At 37.8% G+C, this 13,653-nt stretch overlaps 1 pseudogene; it reads right to left on the minus strand.

The window, feature by feature from the left end:
- Positions 1-9,340: 9,340 nt before the first annotated feature.
- Positions 9,341-9,966, minus strand: LOC115507326 (annotated as a pseudogene).
- Between the last annotated feature and the right edge of the window lie 3,687 nt (positions 9,967-13,653).

Consider the following 13,653-nt stretch of genomic DNA (forward strand, 5'->3'; position numbering starts at 1 on the left):
CCTTCAGTCCCTTTCTCTCTCTCTTCCTCTTCTGGAATTCCTATCATACAGATACTGATCTGTTTGATTGCATCACTTCGCTCTCTAGTCTCCCCTCATACTCTTGGAGATTTTTAGCTCTCTTTTTCTCAGCTTTCTCTTTTTCCATAATTGTATCTTCTAATTCACCTATTCTCTCCTCTGCCTCTTCAGTCCTTGCTATGGCCACTTCCATTTTATTTTGCACCTCATTTATAGCATTTTTGTAGCTCCTCATGAGTATTTTTTAGTCCCTTGATCTCTGTAGCAATAGATTCTCTGCTGCCCTCTATGCTTTTTGACGCCCAGCGATTAATTTTATGACTATGATTCTAAATTCTTGTTCCATTATATTGCTTAAATCGTTTTTGATCAATTCGTTATCTGTCACTACTTCCTGGAGTTTCTTTTGAGGAGAATGATTCCATTTTCTCATTTTGGGTAGTCCCTGTGGTGGCTCCAAATTGTAGGGCACTTCTCCTGTGCTGTCTGGAGTAACTTGTGTTGGTTGGAGGGGCCACAGTCAGATGTGATGTCTGCCCCCAGCCTACCACTGGGGCCGCACAGACTGGTGTGTTCCTTATCTTCCCCTTTCCCAGGGGCAGGACTCACTGTGGAGTGGTGTGGCCCCTGTCTGGGCTACTTGCACAGTGCCAGTCTTGTAGTACTGCTTTGATGGGTTCTGGCATATTAGCCGGGGTGCATGCACAAGGTGCACAGGGGTACAAGGGACAGGCTTAGCTGGCCTTGCCATAGGTAGTCCCCTGCGGGAGGGGCCCTGAGGCACAGGGAGGGAGGCAGTCCCTTTGGAGGGATGGATGCACAGAAGCACAGCAATGGGCCTTTGTGTGGTGCAAGCATTTTCGGTGACTGGAACTGGTTCCCTTTAGAATTTCTGCTTGGGGATGGGAGAGGGAGATCAGGCTTGCCAGTGCCTTTGTTCCCCTGCCAAGCTGAACTCTGTCCTCTGCTACTCAACAACTCTCTCTCCTGATGTCCTCTCACCCTCCACACTCTCCGAGAGCAGAGATGTTTACTTTAACATTCCAGTTTTTTAGCCCCACTGGCTGTCAGAACTCACGGAGGTCAGCCCCTCTGCTTTTGCAAGCCAGACTTCAGGGGCTCTGCCTTGTTGGGCAGTGTGCCTCTTCACTGCCCCCACTCCCTCGCCTGTCCTTGTAGTACACACCATCTCTCCCTCCTTCCTACTCTTTTCCTTGGGCCCCTTTTCTATGCTTGGCACTTGAGAATCCATTCTGCTAGTCTTCTGGTGGTTTTCTGGGTTACTTAGGCAGATGTGGGTTGAATCTAAGCAATAAAGAGAATGAGGTGAGCCTAGCTTCCTCCTACACCGCCATTTTCCAAAAATGCTCCTGATTGCTCTAATTCTTAAATTGTGCTCTCTTTCCTTAGGCTCCCTCTTTTTTTCTGCATTTTTTCTGCAAACTCATTCTCCATAAGTTTGCCCTCTGTATCGCTGATTCTCGTCTGCTTCATCCATCCTTGCCACTGTGGTATCCATTAGAGATCACAGTTCAGTTATAACATTTTTTATTTCATCTTGACTAGATATTACTTCTTTTATCTTCACAGAAAGGCATTCTAATCTATTTTCAACTCCAGCTAGTATTCTTATTCTCATGATTCTAAATTCTGTTTCAGACATCTTGCTTTTATCTGCGTTGCTTAAGTCCTTGGCAGTGGTTTCTTCCTGCTCTTTCCTTTAGGGTGAATTCCTTCATTTCATAATTTTGAAGGGAGAAAAGTATTAATGAGGTATTAAAAAATTAAAAGTAAAAAAATTAAAATAAAAAAATTAACATTAAAAAATTAACAACACACACACACACACACACACACAAATCAAATAAATGATGCTAGATCCTAGGTGTGTTTTGGTCAGGTGCTGAAAGTGGATTGATATATTAGAGAAAAAAAGTGGAAAAAACAGGAAATCTTTTGAAAATTTGAAAGAATGGATACACTGAAGTAGACCAAAATGAAATGATTGTAGTAAAATAGAATTTGAAAATTTTACACAAAAGTAAAAATATAGTAGAAAAAAATTAAAGAAAAATATTTGTAATAAAAATTGAGAATAAAAATTATTTTTTCTCTTCTGTATTCAAGAAAAAGAAAAGAAACAAAAAAGAGAAAAAAGGGAAAAAAAAGAAAACTGAATACATGGACCAGCTAACAGACTGAAATACACCTGAAATTCTTTTGTTTTCCACTAGAAGTCAAAGTATGAAGTGCTTTATAGTCCATAAACTAAGCAGGTGGTGAGACTTTTGCTCTTGAAGAGATACGTCTCCCCAGTGAGTGGGGCTTGGTGTAATGGCTCTGTTCTCCACTAGGTTGTGTTGCTTAGTTTACTGGGGTGGAATGTTGTTGCGCTTGTAGGTGCATATGTTCATGTGCAGGAGCAGTGAAAATGGCATCACCCAGCTACCCAGTCTCTAGTATCAAAACTCTGTTCTCCCCACTCAGCAACTGCACACCCGTCATTTGTGTTCAGCTTCCATCCACCCCCTGCTTATACAGTCTGCGACCAAGCCCCAGGAAGCACCCCCCTCCCAAATTTTGTCTCAGATGCAGCTGTTTTTCCTGACGCCTTTCTTCTGAGGGACTGCAGGTTTGACCCGTCCTGCCCCTCTGTGGAAGGTCTTACTGATAAATGTCTGGGTGCTGGCAGCACCCAGGAACATTTGTGGGACCGAACATTTGTGCTGCTGCCGATGCCCAGAGACTGTGGCTGGGTGCCAGTCCACCCCAGAAAAATTTTGCAAGACACTGTAGCAGCAGTGTTTCAGGGATTATGGACAATCACAACACACATCTGGCACAAGGTTTCACCCTTAATGACCTTTTTTCAGCACCAGTGAATGTGGCTATTCTCTGGGGTATGCTGGAACCAGGATTCCCATAGCCTTTACCAAACTTCCTTCCAGCAGTGGAACCGCTTCTCCCTGTGTGGCTCTGGAGCCTCCTGGCCCTCACTCTGCTCCTGGGAATTGCCCTTCCCACCAAAGCACTGCCAGGTATTGAGCTGTGTGCGAAGTTTCAGATTCTGTGCTCCCCTCTGTTTATATTCTGAATAGAATTTAAACCCTCTCCTTTCTGCTTTTTCCCTTTTTAGTTCTGTCCCTGTGGCTGTTCCCAATTTTCCACTTTCTCTCCAGCTGCTTTTGGGGGGGTGCTTTTCCCATATTCTCCCCCACCATCTCCATCCTCTCTCCACACCCAAAAGTGGCTCCCTGACCTCTGCAGCTTCTCTCTCCCCAAGTTCACCTCTCCGTGCCATGTACCTGCTGAATTCTGTGGTTCAGGTTGTGCAGATTGTTGTGTTAATCCTCAGGTCAGTTTTCTATGTGTTCAGGATGGTTTAGTGTTGTTCTGGCTGTATTTCATGGATGTGAGACACACAAAAAACTTCCATGGTGTTCCGCCATCTTGGCTCCTCACAGCTCCTTGACTGATTTTTACAGATATACTTATTTTGACTGCTTTTTTTAATTCCTTCTTCTCTCATTCTTAGTGATGGTCTTTCCTTTCCATGCAAAATTCCCTTTAACATTTATTGTTGGATAGTTTTAGTGCTTATGCATTCTTTCAACATTTGTTTCTCTGAGATGCTCTTTATGTCTCCTTCTATTTTAATGATAGCCTTGTTGGATTGAGTATTCTTGGCTGTAGATTTTTTTTTCCTTTTCAGAACCCTGAATATATCATGTCACTCCTTTCTGGCATGCAATGTTTCTGTTGGAAACTCAGCTGATAGCCCAATGGGTTTCCCTTGTATGTAGCTGTTTTCTTTTCTCTTGTTGTTTTTTAAAGTCTCTCTTTATAACACCCTTTTGCCATTCTAATTACTATATTTATTGGTTTGGAGCTCTTTGTATTGATTTTGGGGAGAGGGTTGGCTCTCTGTGCCTCCTGCATCTGGATTTCTGTTTTCTTACTCAAATTTGGAAAGTGTTCAGCTATTACTCTTCAAATACATTTTATTCCCCCTTTTCTTTCTTTTCTCCTTCTGTGATCCCTGTCATGCAAATGTTAGTTCACTTAATAGTGTCACAGAATTCCCTAGGTCTATTTTCATTTTGTATTTTTTTTTATCTCACCTGCTCAGTTTGATTATTTTACATTACTCTATCCTCCATGTTGCTGAATTGTTCTTCTATTGCTCTAGTCTTCTATTTATTCCATCTATGTATTTTTAATTTTTAATTTTATTTACACTTTTTAATTTTATTTATTATATTATTTATCTCTGATTGGTTCTTTACGTTTTCTATCTCTTTGTTAAGGGTCTCGGTCATGTCCTCCACTTTTTTTCTCAAGACCAGTGAGTATCTTTATGATTATTACTTTAAATTCTCTCAGGCATCTGATCTCTGTTTTGTTTAGGCCTCTTGCTGTAATTTTGTCCTCTTCTTTCATTTGGGATATATTCCTCTGTCTTTTCATTTTATAACTATGTGCATTATTGAACGTTAGGAAAGTCAGCTATGACTCCTGATTTCAACAGTAGTGGTCTTATGAAGAAGTGGACTTATAGTGCCCTGCAGTGCAATGTCCACTGTTCACCAGGACCTGGTGTTTCAGTGGTGTTTCCTATGTGTTTTGTTTGTGCTCTGCCGTTGTGGCTAAGCCACTTTTTCCTTCATTCTAGTCATCTGCAGTGGTTCTTATTGCCTGTTGTGAGCAGTGTTTCTTCCCTGTGGTGTTAGTTGGCCAGTCTGGGGTTGAGTTCTCAGACCAAGCATTTTCCAGAGATACAGTAGCAGCAAACTTCAGGGTACTTTCCCTGTGTTTTCCCCTATGGAGCTTTCATTGGTAGCTGGGGCTTGCAATCAGACCAGCTGCCTTCTCCCAGTGCACTGCTGAGAGTGCAGTCTTCTGGTGTGTGTGGTTATCTTCCCTTCTCCCTGGAGCAAGAGTCACTTTGGAGTGGTGCTGACCCTTGTCAGGGTTGCTTGCACACTACCAGGCTTGTGACCACACTCTGGGTGGGCTCCGGTCAAGAGGGCATTGAAGGGGGTGGATCTGCCAAAGTGTTGGGAGAGGGGAAGGATGCACAATGTTTGCAAGTTAGGTAGTAAGTGTTGGCATGTGCCGGTTCCTACAGGTGGCCATGTGTTTATGCTGGGGGGTCAAGGGAGGGAAATGGTACCTGCCAGCTCCTTTGCTCCTGGAGAAGTATCTCAAGGATCTTTGCCCCTCCAGCACACACTCTGAGATTAGTATACAAATCACTCTCCCATAGTCCCTAGTAACTTTTCAAATTGCTCTTTCTATGCTGTATCTCCTCAGGCTGTTTACTGTCTTATCTCTTTAATTGGGAATTCTGTTTCCTCTCACCCTTCCATCTCTTATGGAGCTGAGTCTGCTGATTTTTAAAGTCCCAGGCTTTTAATACTTCTGCTTATAAAAACTCACATAATTCAGTCCTCTTGTTTTTGAAGACAAATGTTATGGGGATTCATCTTCCCTAGTGGGCTTTCTGGTATGAGGTTCTGTTTCTGTCCCCTCTCCTGACCAATGGTGCCCCTCCCTCCATTTAACTCCTAACCAGATCTTCACCTTTCCTGCCATCTTCAATGTGCCCTCTTCTCTACATTTAGTTGTGGAGTTTGTTTGCCAGTTTTTGGGTCATTTTCTGAGTTATTTATAATGATGTGAATGTTATCTAGTTGTATCTGTGGGATGAGATAAGTTTAGGGTCCTCCTACTTCACCATCTTTCCTAGAAGTCTTCTAAAGTCTTAATATTTTTAATCGAAGGAGGATCATACAAGTTATTAAACTTCAGATTAATCAGTCCTATAGTATTTTAGTGGTCTAATCAATGTATCTTACTCCTTTGGCCCATTACTTTGGAAAGTTTAAGTTAGGCTTTAAAGTTGCATTAAGAAACCATCATATGATTACAAAGAAGATTTCATATTATAAGATACAGAACTAATAAAATATAAATTTTAGAGGCTACTTCATAATGCTTTACTAATTTAATTTCTTGAAAGTTTTCATATAACAAAACTATTACATTAGTACTATAATGCTTTTAGCTAAATAAGTTTTATCTTTATTCCACTTCAGTTGTCATCTTAGACTTTAGCCTTGCATGGAATTTCCTTGTTTCCTTAATTGTGCTCCTTCTAGTTCTATGATTGTTATATTATCACATTTTAATAAATTGCTCAATGCCTTATTGGTCTGGCTATACTAGGATTCTATTCCAAATGTTTCAATTACATTCTTACCAATTCCCTGAGCTTCCTAACTTCTTTGACCTTGCACTATACCTACTGTGCTGAATCCCAACCCTGAATTAATCCAAGAAACAATTTTAAAAATCTCTTTCCTGATTTGTGCATGTTGCTTCAAGAAAGACTTATCAACATTCTGATTTGATAAACTGAGTATCCATGATATAAAATTTCAACTGTGCCCCCACTTTGAATTCTTCCTTTCATTTCTAAATAATTCTCTTTACTGAATCCACTGCAGCGACTATATAAAAACTTTTCTGAATCCTTCAATCCCTTTAATCCTTCACAGTTATTGTCAAATTTCTTCAATAATAAATCTATATTTGCTGCATACTTACATTTTGTTTTTTTCCCAACGCTTTTCATTCGGAGTTCAACATCTAGCATGCTATAAAAAACAAAAAGTCATTACAAAACACCACTTACCATAACCCTCCCAATTATCATCCTAATTGATTATCTGCATAATTAAGTATCCTTGAGAACACTTTGTTCTTACATTTTATTTTTCAATAATTTCTGTGATGTTCTTCTCATCTTTTTTCTTCTCTTTTCTCCTTGAATATTCTACTGTCTTTCTCATGGAGTCCTCTTCTGTGCCCTTATTTTATTTATTTAAATTCAACTTATTTAACATACAGTGTAGTCTTGGATTCAGGAGTTGAAACCAGTGATTCACCTCTTACATATGACACCCAGTGCTCATCCAAAAAAGCCCCCTCCCTAATGCTCTTCACCCATTTAACCCATCCTCCCACCCACCACACCTCCAGCAGCCCTCATTTTTTTCTCTGTATTTAAAAGTTTCTTATGGGTTGCCTCCCTCTCTTTTTTTATCTTATTTTTCCTTCCCTCCCTCTATGTTAATGTTGTGTTTCTCACATCCCACATATGAGTGAAATCATATGATATCTGTCTTTCTCTGACTGACTTATTTTGTTTACCATAATACACTCTAGTTCCATCCATGTTGCTGCAAATGGCAAAATTTCAGTCTTTTTCATCACTGAGTAGTATTCCATTGTGTGTGTGTGTGTGTGTGTGTGTGTGTGTATACCACATTTTTATCCATTCATCAGTCGATGGATATTTGGGCTCTTTCCATAATTTGGCTATTGTTGATAGCACTGCTATAAACATTGGGGTGTATGTGCCCCTTTGAATCAGCATTTTTGTATTCTTTGGATAAATACTTAGTAGTGCAATTGCTGGGTCATAGGGTAGTTCTATTTTTAATTTTTTGAGGAAACTCCATACTGTTTTCCAGAGTGGCTGCACCAATTTGCATCCCCATCAACAGTGAAAAATGGTTCCCCTTTCTCTGCATCCTTGTCAACATCTATTGTTGCCTAAGTCATTAATTTTAGCCATTCTAACTAGTGTGAGGTGATATCTCATTGTGATTTTGATTTTGATTTCCCTGATGATCAGCAATGTTGAACATTTTTTCATGTGTGTTAGCCATCTGGATATCCTCTTTGGATAAGTGTCTATTCATGTCCTCTGCCCATTTCTTCACTGGATTATTTATTTCCTGGGTGTTGAGTTTGATAAGTTCTCTATAGATTTTGGATACAAACCATTTATCCAATATGTCATTTGCAAATACTTCCTCCCATTCCTTTGGTTGCCTTTGAGTTTTGTTGATTGTTTCCTTTGCTGTGCAGAAGCTTTTTATCTTGATGAGGTCCCAATAATTCCTTTTTACTTTTATTCCCTTACGTCTGGAGACATGTCAAGTAAGAAGTTGCTGTGGCTGAGGTTTTCTCCTATAGGATTTTGATGGTTTCCTGTATCACATTTAGGTCTTTCATCCATTTTGAATTTATTTTTGTGCATGGTGTAAGATAGTGGTCCAGGTTCATTCTTATGCCTGTCACTGTCCAGTTATCCTAGCACTATTTGCTGAAGAGACTGTTTTCTATTGGGCATTCTTTCCTGCTTTCTCAAAGATTAGTTGGCCATACAGTTGTGGATCCATTTCTGGGTTCTCTATTCTATTGCACTGGTCTATGTGTCTGTTTTTGTGCCAATACCACACTGTCTTCATGATTACAGCTTTGTAATACTGGCTAAAGTCCAGCATTGTGATGCCTCCAGCGTTGGTTTTCTTTTTCAACATTACTTTGGGTATTTGGGGGTCTTTTATGGTTCCATACAAATTTTAAGATCATTTTCTCTAGTGCTGTGAAGAATACTGGTTTTATTTTGATTAGGATTGCATTTAATATGTAGATTGCTTTGGGTAGTATCAACATTTGTTTTTTTTTTTAATTTTATGGTTTTCCTTTTTATTTAATCACAGACGGGTGGGGTAAACATAAACACAGCACAATTACTCCAGATAATTCTTCATATTGTGTACACACCCAGACTGGTGAATGCTACTGAAAGAAGCCTGCGGTCAGCAATGAAATGCATACAGCTGTTCCTTCCCTCATTCAAAAAATTCAAAAACACACAAACTTAGAATCTCAACAGCACACACTATCCTGTGACAAATGATTCAGACATAAATAGTGGGTGCAAAGAAAGTATATGCTAACACAGGTATAACCTTTGTTAATGAAACAACAGAAGCAGCCATAATGAGTAAGATATATTCAGTTACTGGTAACTAGTTGTGTCCTAACGGGCATTATCAAAAGAGAAATCGTGTGCAGAGAAAAGTTCTATATACACACACAATGAGAAAAATAAACTACAAGATCAACGCATACATGTTTAATACTGGAAAAATCACAGCCCTCCAAAAGGTCTCCACGTTTGTTATAAAAGTCCTCTGTGCTCAACTAAAATTAAAATGATCTTAAAAGGATAATACTTGTAAAGTTCACTTAAGTTTTTTCAGCCACAGAAACCGCAATGGAAATAAATGTTCAGAGTCATTTTCAAAACAAAGCCAAAAATCTATTCTTCTGGTTGACATGCATGATTAAAAGGTCTGTGTAACGCACAATGCTCTATGCTCCCCAGGACTAGGAAAAGAGACCTCAAGTCAACTTTTAGTTTGAAAATGGTCAGAGGAGTTTGTATTCCAGCAGGAGTTCAAATCTTCTGGATCTTTTCACCAACTACTGAGTTTTTCTTTTCTGATTTTCTCCGCAGCATCAGCTTTGTAATTGTACGAGCAATTGTGCACGTCTGAGTAACCGTGTACACCACAATACACATGATCACACCTGCATTCAAACCCAGTAAGTCCTCCTTTCTTCCTGCACATGAAACAGCCGTTCTTTTTCTATTTTGGTTTTTCACGAGACTTGCTTTGCTCTTCAGATGGCTGCTGTGCCATATCTGATACTGAAGTTTGCAGGTCTTCCGTGTCAGGGATTGCTTTGTCCACAGACATACTGTCCACTTGGGAAGATGCTACAGATTCTGATAAAAGTGACTTATTTGATACAGGGTTTGGCTGCCCGGATGCACATGTGGAGTCTAGAGGTAACTGCATGCATCGGGGACGCTGTCGTCTGCGCACTGGACCGGAAAAGACTGGGACAGAGTACTGACAGAAACCGAAGGTGGGCTGATTCTACAATTACTACTATTGTATCTTTGAAGATGTCTTTATAGCACACTGAACACATGCCATTTGTACAAGGGTTCCCATAAAATCCGCAACCAGTAGAACAAAGCATAGGAACTTGTCTGTGATTAGTTTCTTAAGCCATGTTTCTCTGTTGCACACCCACAAAACCTGCACAATTTTCTCAGGTAGTATCGACATTTTAACAATGTTTTTTTCCAATCCATGAGCATGAAATGTTTTTCCATTTATTTATTTGTACTTCAATTTCTTTCATGAGTTCTCTACAGTTTTCAGTGTACATATCTTTTATCTCTTTGGTTAGGCTTATTCCTAGGTATCTTATGGTTTTTGGTGCAATTGTCTTCTGTGCACTTCTTGACTAAGGTATACACCAATGTTCTGTTATTAATCCTATTTTCATGCTATTCATTCTATTTTTTAGTTGTATCTACTCCCTTAACTTCAACAACAAATTGCTCAAACCCTAATTCTCTTCTGAAGCACTGTACCAAATTTATATCTGTCTGATTAGTATTTATTAATACCCCAGAAACATCTCAAACATAACATATAGAAAGCATATCACCTCATCAGACTTCCAACTTTTCCATTCCTTTCGCATTCTCTAAGGACATTTATTTCTCCAGGCACTTGAAATTAAAAATTTAGCATCAATATTTACCATTCCATATTCTTCATCATTACCTATAATTAAGCATGCATTACATTCTGTGACTTCTACTTCTACAATATATTTTTTTTGTAATTTATTACCTAGCTCAAGCTTCATTATCACAAGTTTTCACTATTATAACTTCTGAACTAGGGTCCCTAACTTCAGTCCATCACTCTGTTCTCTTAAATCACAGATGTAATTATATCATTTCACTACCCAAAGACTTTTGTGGCCTCTCACTACTCACAGAAATAGTCAAGCCCATAAAAAAGCTGAAGCCTTCTATAGTCATCTCCTATTCTACACTTCTAATCTTACCTATCACTCATTTGACCCCACAAATATTAAGAAAATTTGGTGGTAGCCTTTGTTTGACTTGTTCAAACTTCTTTCCCATATCATAACCCTAGCCTCTGAATCCCAGGCCTACTAAATGAGTGAAAACTCATTCATTCAATAACCACTTAGGTACTGAACATTATAATGGAAAATTAGGGGGAAATGGAAAAAAGAGTCCTTATTTTCAAAGATTTCATAGTCCAATGAAGAAAGAGATGAATACATCATTAAATTACAACATAGTGCTATAAGTATGAAGGAATAAAGACACAACATAAGGTAACCTGCTTGGGTGATCTGGAGATGGCTTCACATTACCTAACATTTGAACAAGGTCACTGAGTTGGCCTATCTCTCAACTCTCTAAATACTTCAAAATCACTTTATTTCTACCTCTATTCTAACAATACAGTCTTTATAGTACTCATTCATCCATTCACTTATTCAACAATTTTTATTTTCTACCGTATTCCAGACACTTTTTTAAGCAGTAAGCGCAAAGAAAACAGACAAAAGCTTCCCATCTTCCTGGAGTTATAATTTTAGTGTAGAGAGGGAAAAATGTAAATTATATGGAATATAATAATTTCATAAATACTATGAAAAGTAAATCAAGAAAGCCAAGAAGTACTGATGTAAGGCTGCACTTTCATAGAAATTATTTATTTATTTTTGTAATTATTCTGTTGGGTTTTTAGTTTTTCAGGGGCAAGAATTGTGGCTTATTTGGCTTACTATTATGAATGTTTGATCATTGTTGAATTGAACAGATTGTGACAAATTTCTTTGAAATTTCTATAGATTTTTTTCTTTTATAGAAATCTCAGAATCAGTATCCTAAACAAAAATTACACTGTTTGCATGGCAATAGGGAAGATGATTGCTGAGACATTCTACATGATCTCTTCAGTTCATATTCTGTCATAAAGGAGCAATTTCCCTATAAATTCCCTTACTTAAATTTCTCAAATTAAATTATAGATTTCAGGAACAATAGCAAAAACAGCAACAACAAAAATTGTGGCTATTAATGGAGGTGTGTTTTTTTTTGTAATAGGACGTGCTTTATGTGTATAGCAACCCAAAAACATAATAAAAAAATTAAATAGTTTGTGCTTCATAACTAGGTCAATTTTAAAAGGGAATTTAGAATGAAAGAATAATGATAACAGTTTCAAAATTACAAGTCTTAATCTGTGAATGCTGAACTATAATTATAAACTACACATCTACAAAAAGAATTTAAAGGTCTTGACAGTTTCTCTGGATAACCATTTTTGACATAATATTCACTACAGAGAATCATCGATACAATTTTTTTCAAATGAGATTTTATTAGTTTGTGCATATTATAACTCAATAAAGATGATGTTTGAGTCTGGGAAAATCTTTAACTCAATTATAAGCTTTCACAATTAACCACCTAACTTTTGTTTAAATAATATCAAATCCATCTGCTTAGTGTCTTTATACTAAAATCAATTATATCAGTTCGTTTAGGATATGAAAAGTGGAGCCAATGCTGAATAACAACCCCCAGTGATTAATTGATGTCAGAGTAATAATCTGCACTGCAGTTTTCCCCAGAATCGTTGAGGCATTAAACCACTCAATGCTTTGGAGAGGAAGGAGACACTATGTAGAACTTCAAGATGAGTTATATAAACTTTACCATTTAGTAACACATTCTTGAAGAACAGCAATATGTGTCACTTATGGTAGCATGAAAGTAAAGGTCATAGCATTTCTAACTGCAATGATATACAAACAAAAGCCCTTACAACTTTAGAAAGATGGGTTACGTGAAACATTCCTTATTTTCTTCCCACTATAAGTTTGGTTACAATTTGGTAGGCAGAATCTCATAAAGCTTTCAGATTCATATCCCATGTAATTTCAAATTTGCAAAATTTTGTAAAGTAAACTAACTGAAAAATGACCAGGAACTTCCAATGCACCAGTTACTTTTTTTCTTTTTTTAATTTTTTATTCCCTCTTTTCATTTTTACATAGTACATATTATCCCTGTGAAAAGTGAACAAGAGATCAAATGCTCTCTCTGCAACCTTACCAGGAGAAGGAAAGGTATTTTTTTACCTTATTTCCTATTTCATCCAGACAACCCACAGGACCCCATAAAACCACCAGAAAATTCTCTCTGACAGTTGACAACAAACCAGCCTCTCACCTGAGGTCAGAGAATAGGGTTGGATAAAAAAAATTGTCTGGTAATTAACATATACTACTAAATATTGATAAAACTTTCCAGAGACAGTTTTGGAATTCATCTCAATAACCCAGAATAAGAACAGGCAAAGTCTGTATCAGTCAGACTGAGCTATTCGTCAGGAGCTGTGCATATTTCAGTTGCTTTGATGATTTCAAAGAACAAATTGTGTGTGTAAGCAGTTTTCCTTGTTGGAATTCTGTATACAGCACATGACAACCTAGTTTCCCCTTTATTTCATTTTTCAGACATGTAATTAGATGTTTCCATCTAATTCATGTATATACTATATAACTGCACATATAGTTACATTCAATTTTCTTACCTTCAGAGTGCCCAGCAACATGTCTCCCACTTGGTATCACCCACCTCATAGATATGTAAAAAGTGTTAACACTGAAAGTAAACTTAATACAGTCAATGTCTTCCTCCCATTTATTATACATTCACCAGCAAAGTCATTTATTATTAAAATGTTTTTACTGGAAAAATGCTGTCGTATTTGAATGATTGGGGAAAAATAAATTCTTTGTGTGAAAAAATAGGTCATTTGAGATTTCACCTGAAAAAGAAATTGATGAAGAATA

Source organism: Lynx canadensis, chromosome X (assembly GCF_007474595.2).
Source record: "Lynx canadensis isolate LIC74 chromosome X, mLynCan4.pri.v2, whole genome shotgun sequence".
Lineage (NCBI taxonomy): Eukaryota > Metazoa > Chordata > Mammalia > Carnivora > Felidae > Lynx > Lynx canadensis.